This window comes from Taeniopygia guttata, chromosome 37, assembly GCF_048771995.1.
Source record: "Taeniopygia guttata chromosome 37, bTaeGut7.mat, whole genome shotgun sequence".
NCBI classification, from domain to species: Eukaryota; Metazoa; Chordata; class Aves; order Passeriformes; family Estrildidae; genus Taeniopygia; species Taeniopygia guttata.
The window spans coordinates 4,157,812-4,181,627 of record NC_133062.1 but is presented as its reverse complement, the minus strand read 5'-3'; the positions used below and the strand labels follow the sequence as shown (position 1 = coordinate 4,181,627).

Genomic DNA, 23,816 nt, shown 5'->3' with positions numbered 1-23,816 from the left:
TATAAAATAGACTGTCCTAAGAGGGTAACAAATCTGAGAATTTTTAAAGAGATGGGCACCGAGGAAGAATAGGGATGTCAGAGGCTCTATTCTTTAGGGGACAAGTTCCGTCTGGAGCCTGTGATAACTTTAAAAGTGGGTCCCCAAGAGGAAAAATTGGAGTTTGTGGTAGACACAGGGGCAGAAAGAACCTGTCTGTTAAGTATTCGAAAGGTTATAGTGTAAACAAAGATACTGCAAATGTAACAAGAGCAAAAGGAGAAAGTTTCACAGTTCCTGTCATTAAAAATGTGGTAATAGAAGGAGCATAGTGAACCTTGAAGATGCCTTTTGGGCTTGCCCTTTGGCCCAGGAGAGCTGAGAGATCTTGGCCTTTGAATGGGAGGATCCACAAACTGGGAGAAGACAGCAATTAAAATGGACAAAACTACCACAGGGGTTTACTGAATCTCCAAACTTATTTGGACAAGCTTTAGAAACAATACTACAAACTTTTTGCACTCCTCCTAGAATACAAATTATCCAATATGTGGATGATCTTTTACTATCTGGGGAAGCTGAAGCTGAAGTTAGAGAGGCTACTATAAAGCTTTTGAATTTTCTTGGGGAAAAAGGATTAAGGGTATCAAAAGGAAAGCTGCAATTTGTAGAAGCAAAAGTAAAATATCTTAGACACTTGATTAGTAAGGGTAGTCAGAAGCTCAACCCAGACTGAATCACAGGAATTCTATCCCTTCCCCCTCCCTCTTCAAAGGGGGAAATCAGAAAAATAATCGGATTATTGGGATATTGTAGATTGTAGATTGAAGGATGCACACAGGCAGTAAAATTTTTGTATGAATAAACTGACAGAGGAGATGATATAAAATGGAGCAAAAAAGATGGTGAAAAACTAAGAAAACTGAAGTTAAAACTAACCCCAATATCAACTTTAAGCTTACCTTCACTAGCAAAACCCTTTCATCTGTACGTACATGAAGAAAAGGGGGTAGCTCATAGGGTTTTGTTTCAGGAGTGGGGAGGAGTAAAGAGACCCGTGGCTTATTTATCAAAGATGTGGGATCCAGTAAATCAAGGCTGGCCAGTGTGTGTTCAAGCTATAGCAGCTACTGCAATCCTGGTAGAGGAAAGTCATAAACTGACTTTTGGAGGTAAATCAATTGTGTGCACACCTCATGCAGTATAAAATTTCTTCCGATTTGCATTGTGATTTTTATCTTGAAATACATAACTCACTGTACTCTAGGACTGAGAAACTAGTTTACAGCTGTGACATAGCAAAACCTGCCATTAATTTATTTTGAGTTGATGCAGGCTGTTCACTCAAGTGGTTCTCAGTGTGTAAAGTTAAACTAAAGGTAACACCAGCTGCTTGGTAGGTCAATGAGAAACATTTTTTCTTCCAGCCAGTCCTTTTTCATGTACCCAATTGTGTTTTGCTTTCTTCGTTTTTTTGGTTTGTTTGTTTGTTATTTTTTCTGGAAGTGCTGGCTACTTGCAGTGCACCTGGAACAGCAGCTAGAGTTGTTCATGCATGAGACTTCTGAAAAATAGGGCTCATTTTTTCCCCAGACTTGGAGGTGGCTACATATAGAAAAGGGAACCTACAAAGCAAGGTGAAGAAAAGGTTTCAGTATCTTCTAATGTAAGCTGTTAATTTTTTTACTTTCAGCATCACTGTGGGTGTGTGACACATACACATTAAAAAGATGGTGGGGGGATCTCTGCTTGCTGTAGGTTTATTTCTTGAGTGAGTTAGAGAGCTGTGAGGAAGTTTTGGGCTCCCTGTGTGGATTACCCAGGCCTGCAGGGAGGGCTTGGCCATGATTCCCTCTGTGCTGCAGGCAGCCCTGCAGCGTGGCAGCAGTGGCTTGCCTCTGGTGAGTATGCAGGCAGGGTGCTCCAGCACTGCAGTGCTCAGGGGCAGTTTCCTATTATGACATTAAGGCTTGAACTCAGGAGCGCCTCTTCCCACCCAGTTATTGTTTGTACCTTAGGAACCTCTTTAGAGAGTGTTTCCTGGCAGTCAAAAAGAGAGTATTGCAGAGAAAAATTCCTCACTTGCTGTCCTCCCCCTGCCCTCAACTCTATTCATATTTTGTCTATTCCCTCTTCAAAATACAGATTTGTAAAACTCATGCTCTGTGTCCTCAGATGCCCTTCCCAAATCAAACCTTGGCTTCGTTGCAAATTGCATTGCACTAACTAGCATTGCCTTAAATTTGTTTTGGTGCAGGCAGGGTCACTTTGGAAGTAAGTTGTTGTTTACTTTGTTCCTGCAACCTTTTCAAGCTTGTGAATGGAAAAATTGTGATAGCAAAACATGTCTTTATTTTTGCACTGTCAGCTGTGAGTAGCTGGTAGCCTTGGTGGAGGGTGCCGTGAATTACAGGCCTGCAGAACACGCATAACAAAAGTAATTTACTTTGTAAGGAAGTTGAAAAAGGGGGGAGAGGTGATTGGCAGACTCACCTCTCCAGGAGGTAGGATTAATGTTAGAAAGTGGACTGATATGGGAATGTGGCTGCTGAAATGTGAAGAGAGAAAAAGAAAGAGAAAGAGAGAGAAAGGGAGAGAGAGAGAGAGAAAGAGAGCGAAGGGGAGAGCGAAATACACCCCCAAGGTCCCCTCAGCCACAGCTATCTGTAAGTTCTCCCCCATTCCTGCTAGGCAGAGTGACAACAAGGAGGGGGGGAAGTGGGGAAGGACAGAGTTAAACCCAAGGCTGTGAACAGGACCACCAGTAGAGAGAAGATCAAGGCAGAGATTGTGACTCTCACAAAGTGGTTTATTGTCTTAAGCAAGATTTCTTTTTTCTTTCTGATTGCTGTTGTTAAGAAGAGAAGGCTTTTGTTCTGAAGACTTAAAGTCTGTAAGACTAAAACAGTTAAATGTTACCCAAAAAGTAAAAGGCAAGAGATGTGATACATCTCATGTTAAAATTGGCCTGGTCTTTTTTATTTAACTAATTATAGCTCACAGGAAGAAGAATTGGTCTCTGCAGCTATTAACACAGCTGGATACAAGAAGAAGAGGCAGATGTAGAAAAAGAGTTTAGTTAAACTCAGAAAGTTTTAAAGAAAACTAATGGTAAAAGTTAATGCAGTATTGTCTTTCTTTTAACACTGTGCTATTAAGAAATCCATTCCAGGTACCACTGAAGCAGCAATCCAAACCACGGAAAGAGGGTGAATTCATGCCAGCAAAACCAAAGGACTTGTGAGGAAACTTGAGGAATGGACTATCACATCTAAACCAGGTGATACCAAATTGACTTCCAACCAGGACTGGGTGGTAATGGTTTGGGAAGACCCAAATGATCCAAGGCAGGTACAAAGAATAACACCTCACTGAGAAATAAGGCAAAGCTTGCATCACTGGTTCTAAGCCCGGCCTGAATAAACCCTGAGACGCCTCCGACACCTCCTTGGCAGAGGAACAATGCCACTTCAAACAGGAGGGTCGGGAGTGTTTCAGCCAAAGAGTTCTTATAGCCTGGCCTCAGCCTGTGCCTTGTACAGGGAAGAAAGGAAATTGCCATCAGTACTACACTGTATATTTTATGTGATTCATCCCAATACTGGACACGCTAGCTGGGTTACAAGTGAATGTTCAAATTATGGGAATAATTGGCATTGTAGTTCACAAAATCTATGTTCTTGTTGCAAGAGGTATCAGTACTGAATCAATTCCCTATACAGATAGAACCCAAAACAACTGAAGTAATAACTTTGTTTTGTGGATGGATTATTAGTGCCTGTTGAGTGAGAAATACCTGAGGAACGGTGGGAAGCCACAGTTAAGGAGTGTCGAAAAGGACTTGCCTAAAAAAATGAGTAAAAAGGAGTGACAAGGGAAACAGAGGGCAAGCCTGGATTGAGCACTGTACTCACCACCGAGAAGATCACACGTACCTGCTGTGGGAAGCAACCCCACAGGCAGGGGAGGTGGGGGTATAAGCCATGCCAGACCTCTGCCATTCCTGTTTCTGTCTCTCATTTGTTGTCTTTTCCCTTCTGAGATACCAGCAAGATCGTGTCCCAAATGCTACAGAAAGTATTACACAGAAAGGAACCAAAGTTCCTTTTTGTTACACACACCCATGTCAACAGCCACAGACCCACCCAAACTGAGTACCTGCAGGCAAAATGGGGAAAATATTGGATTACAAGGAACTTAGGGAAAAGTAGTAATACTTGGAGCATGGAATGTCCAAAAGGAGAGAGATGGATTTGTTTTACATTTGATCTTAGAGACATAGTCCAAGATTCGGTAAAAAGGCAATTAGTAAACAAAAAGGTGAAACCAGCACAGCAATCTAGCTCTGTATTAACCCCAAATTATATACTGCATCGCATTATAGGACTCCAAGCAGTTATAGAGGAGATAACAAACAAAGCTGCTCAGGCACTGGAATTAATATTGAGTCAGCAAAGCCAAACTATAACTGCAGTGGATTAAAATAGGTTGGCTTCATGCTATTTATTGGCTAAAGAATGGGGTGTACAGATTGTTGAAAATAGATGGCAATGAGGGCGTCATCCTGGAAAAAACAAAGGTTATCAGAAAAAAATTATGACCCTGGTATCAGTCCAAAAACAACCAAAGGGAAAATAATGTTAAAAACTAACAGGTGGGGTAATGTATTGAGAATGGGATGGTGGAAGAAATTAGGATTCTTCCTTTTATGTGTTACAAGTGTTTTGATATTTCTTCTTTGTTTAATCCCATGTTTTATTTGATTACCAACAGAGTCCAAAGAATGCAAGAGGATAAGAAATATTGCTCAAGCCAAATGATTTATAAAGAATAAGAGGAGAGATTGTGACAAATGCATATGTATAATTGGCTTTTCGCAAGTGTTACAATGAATATTTTATGTGTCATGTTAGAAAGTTTATGCTGTTCCATCGGATCTCAATTCCATATAATCCCAGTCCAGTTTGTCCCAGTCCATAGGATCCCAGTTCCATATTTGATCCCAATCTCTAGTTGATCCCCGTCCCTATTTGATCCCAGTCCATACTTGATCCCAGTCCCTATTTTATCCCAGACTATATTTGATCCCAGTCTGTATTTGATCCCAGTCCCTAGTTGATCCCAGTCCATATTGCGAGGACGCTGAACTCCAGGACGCTTTGGGTGGATGGAGATGAGAGATCTCTGAAGGCTGCCCTTAGAATATCTGGTTTATTAGAGAGGGTGAAAGGCCCTGCTTGGAGTCACCAGACCTGACCTGTGGCAGGCCCGAGGGCGCGAGGGAAGGGAGAGGCAAGGGGTAGAGGGAGATAAGAGAGGATCCCAAGAGGATGTTCCAGGAGAGGGGCAGTTCCAAGAGAACAGAAGTTCCAAGAGAGCGTCTGGCTCCTCAGGGACTCCTTGTCAGGGGCTTCAAGGTGGGCTGGAACAAGACTCAGGCCAATGGGGTCACAAACTCCTGATGCTTCAGGGGAGGGTTACAGGTGTGGGATGAACCATACATTGGGGTGAGATCCAACAGTCCATTTGACCCTTGGACCTACCTGTAGGTAAGGGCATTGTTCAACCAGAAGAGGGGATTGTCTTCATCCTGGCTGTGCTATTGTGTTCTACTTGTGCAGTAACTACGGTTTGGTATGTCACAACTTGTTACCATCTCAGTCTCTGTATTTTCTAAACCTTTTGCCAGGCAGTCATATTTATAAGGCTTTCCTATTTGATCTTCCCCAACACATATGATCCCAGGCCATATGATCCCAGTCCATATCTGACCCCAGTCCCAATTTTATCCCAGTCTATATTTGATCCCAGTCCATGTGATCCCAGTCCATATCTGACCCCAGTCCCAATTTTATCCCAGTCTATATTTGATCCCAGGCCATATGATCCCAGTCCATATCTGATCCCAGTCCCAATTTTATCCCAGTCTATATTTGATCCCAGTCCATAGGATCCCAATCCACATCTGATCCCAGTCTCTATTTGAACACAGTCCGTAGTTGATCCAGGTCTCCAGCTGATCCAAGTCCATATGATCTCAGTCCCAATTTGATCCCAGTCCCTATTTTATCCGAGTCCCTTGTTGATACCAGTCCATAGGATCCCAGTCCATGTTTGATCCTTGTCCATATTTGATCCCAGTTCAGTTCATTCCAGTCTGTAGGGCCCCAGTCCCTAATTTATCCCAGTCCTTAGCTGATCCTAGACCACAGGATCTCAGTGCATATTTGATCCCAATCTCTGGTTGATCCCAGTCTATATGGCCCTGCACACATTCCAGAGGTCTGGAATTTCAGCTCCCAGCCAGGAAAAGACATTCCCTTTGCCCTCGAAGGCAAAGCTCTTGAGAAGGGGCTGAAAGCCAAGTGGAGCAAAATCCTACAGAGACATTTCACTGCTGGCCTCCATAACTTCAGCTCCTGAACTAAGAAATAAAATAATAGTTGGGAAATAAAATAATTTAAAAATCAGGGGTGGGTCATTGGGGGCAGAGGGGGCAATTAAATTAGGGGAGGGGTCAATTAAATCGGGGGAGGATCTTTGGTGGTCCCTGAGGAAATTAAATTGGGGGAGGGTCTTTGGAGGTCCCCTGGGTCAAGGGAGACACGGAGAGAGAAACAGAGCAGGCAAAGAGAGGTGGGAGGGAAAGGAGGACACAAATACAATCAGCTGAGAAGGTGGTGCCCTGAAAAACAGAACTGCCACTGACTGGGAATGAACAGCAAAGAAATCACTAAGTCTGAAAGTTTTATTTGCTATCAAATACATCCCAGCCACCCAGCCCCACACAATCCCCATCTCACCGCTCCAAATTGGGATCCCACTTCTCCCGATCTCCTCCCAAACCCATCTCACCCTGGCAGCTGTGGAATCAAGAGTGTTTGGTGTGGGATTAAGTTTTTTTTTTTGTGGTGGACAGAAGGAATTTGAGGTGGGATTAAGGCTCTGTGGGTTAAAATTCAGTTGTTTTCAGTGGGATGTGAGTGGATTTAAGGTGAAAGATCGATCCCTCTTGGCTCTTGGAGCACAGAGAGATTGAGAAGAGAAAAAAATGAAGGTCAACATGAAAGGAGAAGCAGCCAGGTGTGTTCCCAACATGGATGACAGGGAATGTGGGTCACCAGGGCTGTGCCCAATGTGGGTCCTCCAGTGGGGGATGGAGTTTAGCTCTTCTCGCACTCGGGGCACTCGCAGGGCTTCCCTTACCGGTGCCTCCCTTGGTGTCGGGTCAAGTGAGAGTTCCTTGAGAATCTCTTCCCACACCGGGGACACTCGTAGGGCCTCTCCCCAGTGTGGATGCGCTGGTGCCTGAGGAGGTGGGAGTTCTGCCTGAATCCCTTCCCGCAGTCGGGGCAGCGGAAGGGCCTCTCCTCTGTGTGAACCGGATAGTGCAGGAGGAGATGGGAGCTGGTCTGAAACCTCTTCCCACACTCAGAACACTCGTAGGGCCTTTCCCCAGTGTGGGTCCTCTGGTGCTTGATCAGGCTGGAGCTGTGGCTGAAGCTCTTCCCACACTCCCCACACTCGTAGGGCCTCGCCCCGGTGTGGATCCTCTGGTGCATGATCAGGTGGGATCTCTGGCTGAAGCTCTTCCCACACTCAGAACACTCGTAGGGCCTCTCCCCAGTGTGAATCCTCTGGTGCATGATGAGGTGGGATCTCTGGCTGAAGCTCTTCCCACACTCAGAACACTCGTAGGGCCTCTCCCCAGTGTGGATGCGCTGGTGGCTGAGGAGGTGGGAGTTGTGCCTGAATCCCTTCCCGCAGTCGGGGCAGCAGAAGGGCCTCTCCTCTGTGTGAACCGGATAGTGCTGGAGGAGATGGGAGCTGGTCTGAAACCTCTTCCCACACTTGGAACACTCGTAGGGCCTCTCCCCAGTGTGGGTCCTCTGGTGCACGATCAGCTCGGATCTCCACCTGAAGCTCTTCCCACACTCCGAGCACTTGTGGGGCTTCTCCCCATCATGGAGCTGCTCAGGGACTCCCAGCTTTGACCTCTGGCTCCATCTCCAGCCGCCTCCCCGGCCCAGGGTGGGTCTTTCCCCCTCAGATCCCCGCGATCTGCGTTTGCAGCCCCTCCTCGTGTGGGATCTCCGGGGCTTTTCCTCCCCGTCGGGTTCCTGTGCCCTGGAGCCGCTCAAAACGGCCTCTTCCACCAGGTTCTGCCGCGGGGATTTGTCCTCCCTGCTCTCCATCTTCAGCTCCTGCTCTGGGGGAGGAAGGACAAGGAGAGGCTCTTCCTCTTTCTCGCAGCCTCCCAGGGGCTGGGAATGGGAAATCCTGGTTTGGGGAAAACAAGGGATGAGCACGATGAGTTTGAAGCTCCCTCTGTCCCAGTCCATCCCGAGAAGTCCCTGGCCACCTGGGCTCCATAAAAACCTCCCGAACACCGAGATCCAGCCCTGAAAAAGCCTCCCAGGAGTCCCCCGTCCCTGCTGCCTCCCCTTTGCTGTTCGGGGCTCCCCCCTGTCCCAGCTGCTGGGGTCACGCTTGGATTGGGGGTCCCCCTTCTCCACGCTGCCCGCCCTCCCCAGGCTGCCGGGAGTCCCAGCAATCCCAAAAGCTCCCCCCTCCTGGCTCTCCCCATTCAGGGGTGCCGGGGCTGTTTGGGCTCCCGGGCTCCCTTCTCCCCTTCTTCCCTGCTCTGGGCTGCCGGGGCTCCAAGGAGTCCCCCCAAGGGGACCTTTCCGCTCCGCTTCGCAGTTCTTGTTTCTCCAAACATCTCCCCAAAAAACCCAACCCAGGCACCCCCCAGGAGACCTGGCCCGAGCTCCCCCTCCCCGCTCACCTGCGGGATGGGGGGCAATGATCCCACAGGTGGAGGCTGCGAATTCAGGCAGGGCTGACCGCTCGCTTCTCTCTGCTCTGCTCCATCCGCCTTTCAACCTCCTCTTCCTCTTCCTGACGCCCCTCCTCTTCCATCCCCCCTCCTCCTCCTCCTCCTCCCTAAGCCCACCTCCCGCTCCTCCTCCATCCCTGCCCTTCTTCCCTGCCCTTCCTTCCCCCTCCTCCTGCTCTCTAACCCCACCGCCTTCTGCTCCCTCATCCCTCCTCTTCCATCCCCCCTCCTCCTCCTCCTCCTGCCCCTCGCTATCCCCACCTCCTTCTCCTCCTTCATCCTCCCTCCTCCTCCTCTTCGTTATTCCCACCTCTTTCTCCTCTTCCATCCCTCCCCTTCCATACCCCCTCCTCCTCCTCCCCATCCCCACCTCCCGCTCCTCCTTCATCCCTGCCCTTCCCTCCCTCCTCCTCCTCCCCCAGGAGCAGCAACACCCTCGGTTCCCGTTCCCGCAGCCCCGGCAGCCCGCGGCAGGAGCGGGGATGGAGCCGGGACAGGTCGGGATGGGCAGCGCGGGGCTCTCGGCTGGTCCCAGCCGCTGTTCCAGGTGGGAACCCGGCCCGGGCCAAAGGAGAGGCAAACTGGGGAAACTGGGGGCTGCACATCTGTCGGAACCCAAAATGTCCCTCAGACATTTTTAGAGGTTCCAGGCCTTGGTCAGAAGCATTTTAGACCCTGGCAGCCAGCTGAAAACAACTGTGATTTTGAGTTTGAACCATGGAATGAATTACCAACTTTGAGGGTGGAACAAGCAGTCACAGAATGTTAGATGGTATAGTAAAAGTAGTCACAAATTAGAGGGTAAAATTTTTTAGTGTTGTACAGGGGGGTTTTAGTACCTGTACAGGGGGGTTTTCACTTTGTACAGGGGGGTCAGGAGTTCTAAGATGGAGGAAAGTGGTCCTTATCTTATTCTTCCTCCTTCTTCTTCCTTACCTCCATGTTCTTGGTGATGTCGGCATTCACAGATTGGTTTAGAGTAGAAAAGCACATTGTAACGTAGATAGTAGGTATTGGGGAAAATCTATAAACATATAGTACGTAATATATCATATAAAAGATAGCAGCAGCTTTGGGCGGGGAGAGAGACGACGAAGACACCGGACAGTGAGGGTGTCAGGAGAGTGTGTACCTCTGCCTGGGCCGCAGACCAAAGCAGCCGCAGCGCAGGACAATCTTTTAGATAGCTAGCAATAAACTACCTTGAGACCGGACAACAAGAGGCTGTGGAGTTTTTCTTTGGAAGCGCGGGTTGGAGGAGAGACTTTACCACCACACGAGAGCCCCAAATCAATCCCGGGGTTCTCACACCTGGCGTCCCTGGCCGGGCATCAACAAGAAGAAACATCAAAACAGCCTCCAACCCTCAGCGGCAGAAAACAAAAAAAAAAGGAAAACAGCAGAGTGCACAAACTCTCCACAAGTTCCAAGGAGAGAGGGAATGAGAAGCTCAAGATAAGAACCTGACCTTCACCAAGACAACTCGTCTCGGGGACTTTCCAGGGAGGAGACGACCCAGAAGCGCGCCTGGGATCTCTCACCTGTGACCTGCTGGACAGTGAACAGTGCCATCTCCGGACCGACCTCGGGCTGACTCAGATTTTGGTGAGAAAGGTCAAAATTAAGAACATGGGGGGGGAATTCTCCCAAGAGGAAGCTCAGACAGTATCTGTCCCACGGGAATTCTCCCGGGAGGAAATTCAAATAGTATCTGCTTTACAAGGCATCATCTCTGCCCATCCGGTAGAGATCACTCAAAAAGAATTGAAAATGTTGTTATTGTGGGTGAGGTGTAATTTCCCACCCTCGGATTTAAATTTGTTGTTTAAGTCAAATTTTTGGCAGGAAGTTAATAAGCAATTATATTATCGAACTATAAAGAAAGATAAGCTTGCTGCAGAACTATTACCTTCAGCGAGAACAGTTTTAGAGTCACTCGCACAATGCAGCAGCTCAAGTCAGGCAGCCACGGCTCCTGGGGAAAAACAGGGGGGGGGGACAGTCCAGCCAGCAGCTCGGGACAGGTCCTTCCACCACAGATATAGTAGAGGATACCCCTTCGCGTCCCGTATCCCCAAGTTCCCACTGCTCCTCAGTGTCCCGAGAGTCCCCAGGCTCCTCCGACGTAGAGACTCCCCAGATGGAGGCAAGCAAGCCAGGCGCGGCCCCCGAATCCGCGGTGGGTGGGGGCGCCGGCAGCAGCCCAGTGGGTGAGCATGCGTGCGTGAGTGTTGAGCAGAGGGAGGAGGGAGAGGAAAGTGCTCTCGCATCTGCGCAGGCTGGGAGTTCAAAACAGCCCGCGCAGAAAGCGAAAGCGAGGGGACGGGCGGGGGCGGGACGGACAGGGGCGAAAGCGGGGGGTGCGAGTGCGACGGTGGGACGCTCTGAGCGTCCGGTGACGCGTTCGATGTCGAGAATCCGTGAGGCCGCCGAAGCGGCCGCCCGGATGGCGCGGGAGAGCGGCTCCCTGACCGCGGCAGCCGCATTTGCCGAGGGAGCGGCAGAGGGACAGCGGGAGGCGTCCCTCGCTGCAGCTCTGGCGGCGGGCATGCGCGGGAAGGTTGAGCGGGACCCGGAAGCCACGGGGGGAGGGGATTTTTCGCATCTGAAACGCGCGGCACGGGCGCGGGCGGGGCGGAGCCGGCACACGCGGGCTGTGGGTGCTGGCACAGAGCCAGGAGAGGGGCAAAGCGAGGCGGAAACATCAGGGCCGGAGTGGGAACAGGAAAGTAGTTGCGTCAGTCTTGGGGAGGACGACAGTAGCTCTGAGTCTGAGGCAGTGCGGGGTGGAGCTAGGCGAAAGCACAGCCGGAGTCGGAGCGGAGGCGTCCGCACCCCCGTGATGACGCAGGCAGGGACGGGGCGTGGCCAGGATGTAAACATTCCTCAGGGCACGGTTCCGTTGCAGTTCCCATGGCAACAGTCAGCCCAAGCCCACAGCCAACCCCTGTCAGCTTCAGACATGGGCAGAATAGAACAGTTGTTACAAGAGTCAGTTTCACAGAGTGCAGGGAGTGCAAACGTGAATCAGTTATGGGGAGAAATGCTCAAACATTTATCAGGAATTACCACGGGGTTTGCAAATGTGAATCAGTTATCAGAAGAGATGCTCAAATATTTATCAGAAGTACAAATCGGAGAGCCAAGTGCAGTCCCGACCTCAGTTGGTCAGGCGGCAGCGCCATCTAGTGGCGGAACCACATCATTGCAGCAGATTTTACAGGACCCAGTCAGACAAGGCAAGGTGTCACACAGTGGTGGGACTTTGACAATTCAAGACTTTTTTCCAGCTTCTTATAAGAAAAAATCTAGGATGAGAAGAGCTGCATCTGCACGACAGCAGGAATCTCCGCTGACTCCAGAAGAGTGTGGGACTCAGGACACTTCTGCTGGGGCTCAACAACAGGATGACACGATTCGCATCACTGCCTCGGAGGGTGTCCCAGCTTGGACAATTCCAAAATCAAGGTCTGCCAAAATTTCGGGGCAGGGAGGATCAATTTCAGTATCAAAAAGGGTTGTTGAATTTCTTTTACAATATTTAAGCATAGCCTTGGAGTCGCAGCCAGAGCTGTTGGTTCATCTTCCAAAAATTTTCCAAATAATGCAGGGCAGTCATGTGTTCTCCTCCACAGCAGGTGCTCCACTTTTCTCCGGAGGCACCCAGCCTTCATCTTCACAGATGCCGCAGACGCCGTTGGTATCGGTGAGTGCTGCTGCATCAAAGCTGCAGTCACCTCAGATGACTCCACTCTACAGGCAAGTACCCACAGAATTTCCAGCTTTGCCGGATGCAAAAGTGGACTGGCAGGACATTCGGGCAGAATTGGAGAAGGAGAAAGGTTTATTGCAGGGTTTGGGAAACATAGTGATGCCAGTGAACTATGATGCTCAGGGCCAAAACCCGAGATGGGAACGCCTGGATCGTGGAGCAAGCAAAGATTTAGCTAAGGCCATTCGGGACAATGGGTTGTCATCACCATATTTCAAACAGATGTTAAAAAGTATTTTTGGCATGTATGATTTAACACCATATGATCTTAAATATCTCGCAACATCAGTTCTTACAGACACCCAAGCTCTCATTTGGCAGAAGGCGTGTCGGAGATCCCTGGAGGAGCTGAGAGCCAGATACCAAGGCGGGCCAAACGCGAACCTCACCATGGTGCAGCTTGCCGGTGATCCTCCTGAGGACGATCCAACTCAGCAGGCGGTGAGACTCCCACGACACGTGCTCAGCGACATCAAAGAGGCGGCACGGAGAGCAATTCTTCAGATTGCTCCGGCGGGGGTCCAGGACAACATCTACACCGAGATCAAGCAGGGTTCTTCAGAGCCATTTTCCTCGTTCGTGGATCGTCTTTCTCAGGCAGTGGAGCGGCAGGTGACCGAGGAGGGGGCGAAACCACATCTGACCAAAAGCCTCGCGTTCTCCAATGCCAACCCAGAGTGCAGGCGAATCATCAGCATGATGCCACACCAGGCCACCTTGGCGGACATGATCGAGGCGTGCAGCAAGGTGGGAACACCACAACATGTTGCTTCCATCATGGAGGAACACTTGGGGGATCGAATTGAAAAGCGTGTTAAGGAAGTTCTTGCAAATTATGCAAAGGGCAACACCGGTGCAGAGAGACGGTGCTTTGGGTGTGGGGCACAAGGACATTTTAAAAGGAACTGCCCACAACTTGCAAAGCCCAACAAGCCACCAGACCTCTGTCCTCGATGCAGGAGAGGGAGACATCTCGCGAGTGAGTGCCACTCACAGACAGACGTGGATGGAAAACCTCTTCCGGTTCCGGGAAACGGGAAAAAGAGCGCGAATCGACGCCAGCGCGCACCGACACAAATTCTGGCGGTGACACAGAATCAGCAGGAGCAATCCTCGGGGAACAACAAACAGAATCCTTCAGCAGAGCAATCTCCAAAATCCCCAGCGACCCAGACTTGGTACCACCCGGATTCCAACGCGTCCTGGCAACCTCCAAATTGACGTGTTTTTTGGACAATAGCCATGCAGTGATACCCACAGGTGTCACAGGGACTTCTTGGAAAAGGCAGGATTTTTTAATAATGGCCAGAGACAGAAGCAGCATTCTTGGACTTGTTGTTTACCCATCTTTGATTTCAGCAAACCGTAATGAGGAGCTGATGGTCACAGCAAAAGCCTTGCGACCACCTTTGACAATTCCACAAAATACACCGATTGCTCGAGCCATGGCTTTGCCATCTCACCCAGAAAGGCAAGTCATGCCAGTGTTCAACACACGGGACTCTTTTTCTGGTGATCAAGCAGAAGTGCATGCATCTTGGGTGAAACATGTGAGCCGAGATCGGCCTGTTGTTACTTGTCAGTTGACTTGTAACGAAAAGACAATTACTATCACGGGAATGCTTGACACAGGAGCAGATGCTACAGTTATTTCATACATTTTTTGGCCCCGGGAATGGGACTTGGTTGCACCTTTGGGCTCTCTCTCAGGCATAGGAGGAAGTTCCCTATGCATGCAGAGTGAAAATGCAATCGTTGTCAGAGGCCCGGGAGGGAAAACAGCAGTCATCCGTCCTTTCATCGTGCAAAAGCCCATCACAGTGTGGGGAAGGGACCTTTTGGCACAATGGGGACTGAAATTAGAATTGGATTTTTGACAGGGGTCACTGTGGCACTCGCCACTCTGAAGCTGACCTGGAAAACAAATGATCCTGTTTGGGTGGATCAGTGGCCCCTTGAGCGAAAGAAATTGAGTGCCTTGAAAAAGCTGGTCCAGGAACAGCTGCAGAAGGGACACATCAAACCCACAGACAGCCCATGGAATTCTCCAGTGTTCGTCATTCACAAGAAAACTTCAGGGTCTTGGAGACTGCTTCACAATCTCAGGAAGATCAACGAGGTCATCGAGGACATGGGACCACTTCAGCTTGGACTCCCATCTCTCTCAATGATCCCGAGAGACTGGTCACTTGTGATCATTGATCTCAAGGACTGTTTTTTCAGCATTCCACTTCATCCAGATGATGCTCCACGCTTTGCATTTTCTGTCCCAAGCATCAACAGAGAAGAACCTCTGCAAAGGTACCATTGGACAGTTCTTCCGCAAGGTCTCAAAAATTCTCCAACCATTTGTCAGTGGTACGTGGCCCAAGCATTGCATCCAGCACGAGAGAAGCATCCAAAACCAAAAATTATTCATTATATGGACGATTTGCTCATTGCAGCACCGACAAAAAAGGAGGTGCAAGAGGTTCGTGACTGTGTGATTGCACAGGTGCAAAAGGCAGGACTGGAAATCAGTGCACCAAAAATACAAGAAATTGCACCTTGGAAATATCTGGGCTGGAAAATCTCGAAGCAAACAATAAGACCACAAAAGCTGGAGATCAACACAAAAGTCACCAATCTGCAGGATTTACAGCAGCTTTTGGGGGAGATCAACTGGATGAGACCGATCCTGGGAATCACCAATGATGACATCTCGTCACTGCTCGATCTTTTGAGAGGGGACAACAACATCAAATCTCCCAGAACTCTGACACCTGAAGCAAGAAAAGATCTTGAGAAGATCACAGACATGATTCAACAGAGACAAGCACATCGCTTTGTGGAATCATTGCCTTTTCATTTAGCAGTGTTGGGGGAGACAGCACAGTTATATGGGTTGATTTTTCAGTGGGATTTGTCTCAAATGGACCCTCTTTTGTTAATAGAGTGGGTTTTTTTAGCTTACAGGCCCTCAAAAACAATTCTTACAGATTTAGAAATGATAGCACAAATTATTATTAAGGCGAGAACCAGATTGCTGGTGATGTCAGGCAGGGATTTCTCAGTCATTCATGTACCTTTAAAGAAAGTATATTTTGAGTGGGCGGTGCAGAAATCACAGGATCTTGCAATTGCTTTGTTAGGATATCCAGGGATTTGTACAGTTCATTTTCCGGCGCACAGGATGTTAAATGCAAAAGTGAGTTTCAAGGAAAAGCCAAAAATAAGCCAGGAACCAGTGGAAGGGATGACAATATTCACTGATGGTTCAGGGAAAACTCACAAATCAGTGGTCACATGGCAAAATCCAAAAACAGGGGAATGGGAATCAGACATAAAAATAGTACAGGGTTCACCACAAATTGTGGAATTGGCAGCAGTGGTCAGGGTTTTTCAATTGTTTCAGGAACCTCTCAATCTGATCACAGATTCAGCATATGTTGCAAATGTGGTCAAACGATTAGAGGGATCACTTTTGAAACACACTGACAATGAAATTTTATATTCATATTTGTTATGCATGAGAACAATTCTAGAAAATAGAGAGCACAAGTATTTTGTTGCACACATCAGGGCACATTCATCACTCCCAGGGTTCCTAGCAGAAGGGAATGCTCACGCAGATAGGCTCACAATGACCATATCACAGACATTGCCAGATATTTTTGAGCAGGCAAAATTGAGCCATGCATTTTTTCATCAAAATGCACAGGCGCTGATGGAGTCCTTCCGCCTTTCTAAAAGTCAGGCGAGGGAAATCATCAGTGCTTGCCCAGATTGTCAGCTTGTGCAGCCTCCTGCATCCACAGGAGCTGTCAATCCAAGGGGATTGCAGAGTCTTCAGCTGTGGCAAGCTGATGTGACAAAATACCCATCTTTTGGGAAGCTCAAAAATATCCATGTTTCAGTTGACACATTTTCAGGAGCAATTTTCGCATCACTACATACAGGGGAAACTGCAGAACATGCCTGCAGACATTTTTTGCAAGCATTTGCATCACTCGGGGTGCCACAAGAAATAAAAACAGATAATGGTCCAACTTACACAGGTAAGGTGCTTGACAAATTTCTGAAAAAATGGGGAGTCAAACACATTTTTGGTATTCCTTATTCTCCCTCAGGTCAAGCAATCATTGAAAGAACACATCACACCCTGAAATCCCTCTTGGATAAACAGAAAAGGGGGGAAGCAGGCGCAACACCACACATGCGGTTGAACAAAGCTCTGTATGTATTGAATTTTTTAAATGGTTCTTTCTCAGAACCCACTCCACCAATTGTTAGGCACTTCACAAACAGCACACAAGCAAAGCTAAGGGAAAATCCTTTAGTTTTGATCAGAAATCCAGAATCGGGACAAATTAAAGGTCCATTTACATTAATAACTTGGGGCAAGGGTTTCGCTTGTGTTTCCACAGAGTGAGGACTGAAGTGGGTGTCGGCGAGGCACGTGAAACCTTATCGGGTGCAGACGCAAGTGGACGTGGACCCGAGGAACAGAGAAGCAAGCACGCAGACGAAGGCAGACGACGACGCAGACGTCACATCAGACAACGACTGATCACCCAGAGACTTGGGGGGTTTTCTTTTCCTGGGAAATCAAGTGTTGTTTGGGTGTTGCTGCATTGCAGGGTCTCTCACAGAGGGTGGGGGCATGGACATGGGATTCAGGCAGATAGTGTTCATGTGCTTCATTCTCTTGCCTATTGCCTTGAGCAATTGGACAGACTTTCCCGTGAAACAACCAAGGGAAAATGTGTGGGAAACTTTGGCAAAGGCAGCGGGTCTAGACAGCATTTGTCTGACTCATTCAAAGCCAGGAAAACCATTTTCAACATGTTTAGTAGGTGTGCCAGTGAAGGAATGGCCAATTCCAAAAAGCATCCCTCCAGAGATTCTGAAAACTTTTTCGGATCCTGTGGAAGGATGGCAAGTTTGGACACAGTACCTTCCTGTGGCTCACTTGGAACCTCCAGAGTTGGACATTTTTGGATCAACAAAAATGAAATGGTGCATCAAATTTAATTCATCAGGAGTGGCAAAGACAGATAATCATACAATAGATGTCACTCCCAATCAGCCTTTTTATAAAAATGCATCATCTTGGTGCAATCACACAAAAATAACAAGCAAACCATCCCTTCAACACCCAGCCACTTTACCGAAGGGAATGTTTTTCATTTGCGGGGACAGAATTTGGCCTGCTATCCCTGCAAAAATCAAGGGCAGTCCATGCAGCATCGGGGAACTCTCATTGTTAACACCTGATTTGAAAACTTTACAAAAGCAGACACACAGGGAAAAAAGATCCCTTGAACAATATAGTCCAAATTGTGATGATGATGTTTCTACCTGGAACAAGGCTCAGAGAATTGCAATAGCAATTTTCTCACCCCAAACAGCATCAGGGGTGGCCTTGACACAATTGGATCATATAGCGTGTTGGTTGAGTAAACATAGTCGTGCCATTTCGTTTGCACTGAGTGACATGTTAACAGACATCAGCGGTGCAAGGCAAGCAGTGCTTCAAAACAGGGCGGCAATTGATTATTTGCTGCTGACACATGAGCACGGATGTGAGGAATTTGAGGGGATGTGCTGCATGAACTTGTCCGATCATTCAAAATCTACTCATGAAAATATAAAACAAATACAGAATAGTATTAGCAAATTGAACAGAGTTACAGGGTCCTGGTGGGATAGTTTGTTTAACCTTTTTGATATCTCACCATTGTGGAAAGAACTTTCGAAAATAGCATTTTATATTCTTATAGGGCTTGTAGTTCTTTTGCTTGTTCTACCATGCATTTTCGTGTGTATTCGAAAGACCTTGAACAGCATGGTAAAGCAGGTGTTTCTGGTTCAAACAGAGAGGGGAGATGTCGGAACCCAAAATGTCCCTCAGACATTTTTAGAGGTTCCAGGCCTTGGTCAGAAGCATTTTAGACCCTGGCAAGCAGCTGAAAACAGCTGTGATTTTGAGTTTGAACCATGGAATGAATTACCAACTTTGAGGGTGGAACAAGCAGTCACAGAATGTTAGATGGTATAGTAAAAGTAGTCACAAATTAGAGGGTAAAATTTTTTAGTGTTGTACAGGGGGGTTTTAGTACCTGTACAGGGGGGTTTTCACTTTGTACAGGGGGGTCAGGAGTTCTAAGATGGAGGAAAGTGGTCCTTATCTTATTCTTCCTCCTTCTTCTTCCTTACCTCCATGTTCTTGGTGATGTTGGCATTCACAGATTGGTTTAGAGTAGAAAAGCACATTGTAACGTAGATAGTAGGTATTGGGGAAAATCTATAAACATATAGTACGTAATATATCATATAAAAGATAGTAGCAGCTTTGGGCGGGGAGAGAGACGACGAAGACACCGGACAGTGAGGGTGTCAGGAGAGTGTGTACCTCTGCCTGGGCCGCAGACCAAAGCAGCCGCAGCGCAGGACAATCTTTTAGATAGCTAGCAATAAACTACCTTGAGACCGAACAACAAGAGGCTGTGGAGTTTTTCTTTGGAAGCGCGGGTTGGAGGAGAGACTTTACCACCACACGAGAGCCCCAAATCAATCCCGGGGTTCTCACACTGGGGCTCAGTGCTCTCCTCTGTATGGAAAAGAACCATCTGTCTTTTCAGATGCCCATTGCCAAAATTGGTATTCTCCCTAAAAAATTTCCTATTTGTAAGGGTATCTCTCAGAATAAAACCTGCCACCTCTGCCTGGCCTTCTCCACTAGTGGTCACCACTTGTCTGCCCCTGAAACAGAGAAGCTATGTTCCTTTCCTCCTATGCGAAAAGAACCAGCATTCTTGCATAGGGATCATGGCCTCCCAATTTCCATATATCCAAGGATTGCTCCCAGACAAAAGTAGCAAGGACAGACAGATCAGGCTGGTCCTGTCCCCTTTTGATTTTCTTAGACTCTGAGCTGAATGTTTTCATTTGAAAATACCTTGGAGAGGGCCCTGAGATCTCCCAAGGTTGGATTTTGAGGCCTCGGGCACATGACCACTACATATGGACAAAGGAGCTCTGTGCTCTGTGCTGCTGGGGTGGTTTTGCATCACAGAAGTGATGTCCTGAGAGAAGCTGCTAGCAGTTTCCTCTGTGTCTGACAAAAAACCAATCAGTAATTAGCTTTGAGAGCTGACAATCTGTTAAACCACTAAGCAAACTGCAGACGCCTCTGTGCAGACCCAAGTTAAAGATGAGAAAGCCTGGCTGGGTCTCTCTCCCTTCGGGCCCCAAAGAGGTGCCAAGGCCGGCCCAGCCCCGTCTCGGCCGTGGGGCCGGGCGGCTCCTGCCGTGGGGCCGGGCCCCTTCCCAGGGAGCCGCCAGGCCCCATCGGCTGCCGGGCAGGGCAGGGGAGGCCGCGGGGCCGAGGCCGGGCCGTGGCTGCGGGTGCTGACATCTGGCCGCTGCCGAGCCCTGCCCCGCCGCCAGCCCGGGCCCAGCCGGGATCCGCCGGGCCCCAGGAGCAGCCCCGGGCCGGGCCGGCTCGGCCGAGGCTCTGCCGCCCTTGGGCTTCGCCCGCAGCCAGCGGGCAGGGGAGGAGAAGCCATCGGCCCCGGCCGTGCTGCTGCTGGGCTCTGGCCTGGCTGCTGAGATCCTGGCCCTGCCCCAGCGCGGCCCAGCCTGACACAGCCCCAGCGCAGCCGCTGCAGAAACCTCCATGGGAAAACAGCTCCGGCCGCAAGGACCGAGCCCGGCCGGGCTCACGGAACCATCTGCAGCCCCGGGCAGATATTGACTCTGCCAGTGCTGCCATCCTCCCTCCAGTGAGAGAAAATGACAAAGGGCATGCACACAGAAGACACCGAGGTCAGTGAAGAGGAAGTTGAGTCCCAGATGGGAGGGATGAGGAGATGCCTTGATCTTGGGGCTGAAATCCTCTGCTAAGCTATGGAGAAGGATGTCATTGATACATCAGACTCTCTTTTTCCCTATAACGCTTTGAAAAGAATGGGGAGATGACTTGTTCAGCAAAGGCCTCCATGCTAAAGCAAGCAAATATTGCAATAGCTGTGATCCCATGAGAAGTTTGAAAAGAAAGACTGATGAGGCCCTGAGCCCTCAGGGAGAGAACACATCTGTTCCCAGAGATGAAGATGATTTCAGAAATACGTGAAGTGAACCTCTGGTCTTGAACAGCTCATCCTGAAACTAATACCCCATAAGTTGACATGGCCCATAAACACAGCTGTGGGAAAAGCTGTGAAAAAACGGGAGGGACTTGGCAATTCCAGAGTTTTATGGGCAACTGCTATTTGTGGAAGTGAAAAACCATGATATAATTTCTTTATTATGGATAAGTCTCAAAACATTAACAAGAGGAACTTTTCTCCCTGTTAGCTGACAGAAAGTTTTACGTTTGGTCTCTTTACATTGTCAGTTTGTATGGAGAGGGGAAGTGTTCTGAAAGTTTTGTTCTGATTCTTATTACTCTTCCTTTTAGTTACCGTTAATAAACTTTTCTTAACAAAACTTTTCTTTTAAAGTTCTGAGCCTACTTTGTCTTTCTCCTAATTGTATCTCAGAGCATTAAATGAGCAAGCGTATTCTAGTGAGTGCACTGGTAATTAAGCAACACTGAACCCACCACACTAATTAATGCATTGGCTGAGAAATCTCAAATTGATGAACCAAAACCACTACAGACACTTCCTGATGAACTGCATGAGAGCAGAGGGAAATCAAGGCAGAGCCATGGTTTGTCAGGACTTGTTGATCCTAATGAGCCCCGTGGTGCATTTGGAGCTGAGCCCTGGAACCTCAGGGCCTGAGAGGAGATTGCACAAACCTGCCCAGGAGTCAAAGTCAAACGAAAAATACCCAAAGTGTCTCAAGGCATTAATGGGACCCACTGAGGTCCATCCCCAACACAGGCTCCTCAGGGACTCCTTGGAGGAGAGAACTGGAGGCCAGGATGGCACAAAAACCTCTCAGATACACTCAGTGTGGAAAGGAGAATCCAAAGTACCTTAAAAACTTTGAGTATTTCAAAGCATTAATGAGCTCCACTGAGTGTTGTTCCTGACAAAGTCTCTCCAGGGACTAATTACAGCAGATAATTGGAGGCCAGGATTGCACAAATCTCTCAGAGACTCCAAGGCAAAAGCAAAAGCCAAAGTCCTTTGAAGAACCTGCAGTCCCTGGGAGCATGGAGGAGCCCCCAGGGCCATTCCTGACCAAGGCTCCCCAGGGACTCCTTCCAGCAGATCCTTGAGGCCACTGGGATGTGGGCTAGGGGAGGATGCTGAGGGCAGGACCAGGGGGTGACAGTGCCCAGCCTGGCTGGGGCTGTGCCAGGAGGCCCCAGGGCCTCAGGACAAGGTGTCTCCTCCCAGCCCTTGGTGGCACAGACCCTGCTGTGCCCCAGGGCACCAAGACTTGGCTTCTCTTTGTCCCCACCTGTCATCAGTGCCTCCAGTTCTCTGCTCTGCCTGGGGCCTGGGGACACTTTCTCAGTCGTGTCCCTCAGTGGGACCCATTAAAAGTCCAAGAAACTTTGGAGTTGGATTCTGACTTGGAGTTCTGGAGAGGTTTCTGCAGCTCCCTCTCAGGGCCTGATGTTCAGGGCCTGAGCACAAAGCCCCAGAGGGTCATTAAAGTCCTTGTGCTGTGTCTGTGCTGCTGAGCTGGGCCGGGCTCCTGGCACAGAGGGTGATCCTGGTAACCAAGCAGAGCTTCAAAAGCACATTTCTCTTGCTGAGCAGCTCTTCTCCCAGCCCAGCAGGGCTGGGGCACTGCCTGCAGCCAGCCTGGGCACAGCACAGAGGCACAGAGAGCTTCAATCAGTCAGGGCTGGGAAGGGGCTGAGAAGTGCCTGGGGCAGAATCACTGCCAGCCCTTGGCACAGGAACCTCTGGCTGCAGGACAATGCAGCTGCAGCTCCTGGAGAGATCTCCTAAAGCTGGAACATCCCAATGCCCAGAGACCCTGTGAGTACAACTCTGAGTATTTCTGGTGCTGGGCAGGTGAAATGCTCATAAAGCTCTGAGATGCTGAGAGGTTCTGATCAGTCATAGAATTTTTCCAAGACAACGATTTTGATAAAAAGGAGGATATTTCCTAAGACTTTTTATTCAGTTTCCTATTATTGGAGAGTGACAGGGAAGGGGGTAAATATTAATGGTGGTTTATGAATTTTGACAAGTGCATGAGATATCCAAACTGTTATTTTAGTGATCAATAGGTTCACAGGAGATCCCTCATGTGCTTTCAGCCATTCTGCCCATGGACAGCAGCAGCATCACCTCTGCTGGAGCCATCAGGCTCAGTCTGAGCTGTCCTTTCTCCAAGCTGCAAACAGAACCTGCCCCCAGCCAGTGCCCTGCAAACAAGCAGGGTTCTGTCAGGCCAAGGAGAGTGCACAGAGATTTCAGGTCTGGGAGTGCTGGCACAGAGAGATCAGGCACAGGGAAACACCTGCAGGAGGAAAATCTCCAGGAAGCAGAGAGAAGATCAGGGAAGGAGAGAAAACAAAGCCCAGAAATGCTGTGGCAGGGAGAGTTTAGAGATGTCCAGAGGATCCCCTCCTGTGCAGCCCCTCCCTCTGCACAAGCCCCCTCCCTCCTGTCCCCCAGCCAAGCCTCTGCCCTCAGGGCCATGGCTCCAAGGTGTGCAGCCCCTCCTGTGCAGGCAGAGCTGCAGCAGAGCCGTGGGGCAGCTCTGCAGCCCCGGGCCCAGTTCCCTCTGCAGAGCACAGGGCTGGGAGCAGCTGCCCGGCACTGGGGGCTCTGGCAGGGGGCACAGCTGGCTCAGGGTGACACAGCTGTCCCCAGTGCCCGGCTCTGGGCAATGCTGGCAGTGCAGCCAGGGAAGGAGCTGCATCTCCCTTCATCCAGTGCCATCAGAAGGACACTTGGAAGTCTCCCTGAGATTTCAGTCCAAGCTGGGAGCTTCAATGCAGAGTGCAAACCTGTCCAAAGCATCTCTGAGTTATAGGATTCATAGGGAAATGCAGATGTGTTCTGACACTGAAAATGCTGCTGGGTTGGCAGCCAGGACAGTAATTTTCATCACTAGCCCACCTTTTGCCACACTGGGATAGGCAGCTCCTTCCCCATTAAGACAGCTTTCTTGAAATATGTTCATCCCTCCTAAACCCCTTCCTTTTTAAGGGCAGCTTTTGTTTAAAATATCAGTACCTGATTCAGTACTCCCCAAATCAGAATCCTAAAAAGGCCAAAGTCTGCCCTTCCTAATTCCAGTGTAGAAGATTTGTTGCAGCCCTCT

The 23,816-nt window shown here is 49.0% G+C and overlaps 1 pseudogene; it reads right to left on the bottom strand.

Moving 5' to 3' along the window:
• Window positions 1–23,816, bottom strand: part of LOC116807532 (uncharacterized) — a 1,256,502-nt pseudogene that overhangs the window by 314,247 nt on the left and 918,439 nt on the right.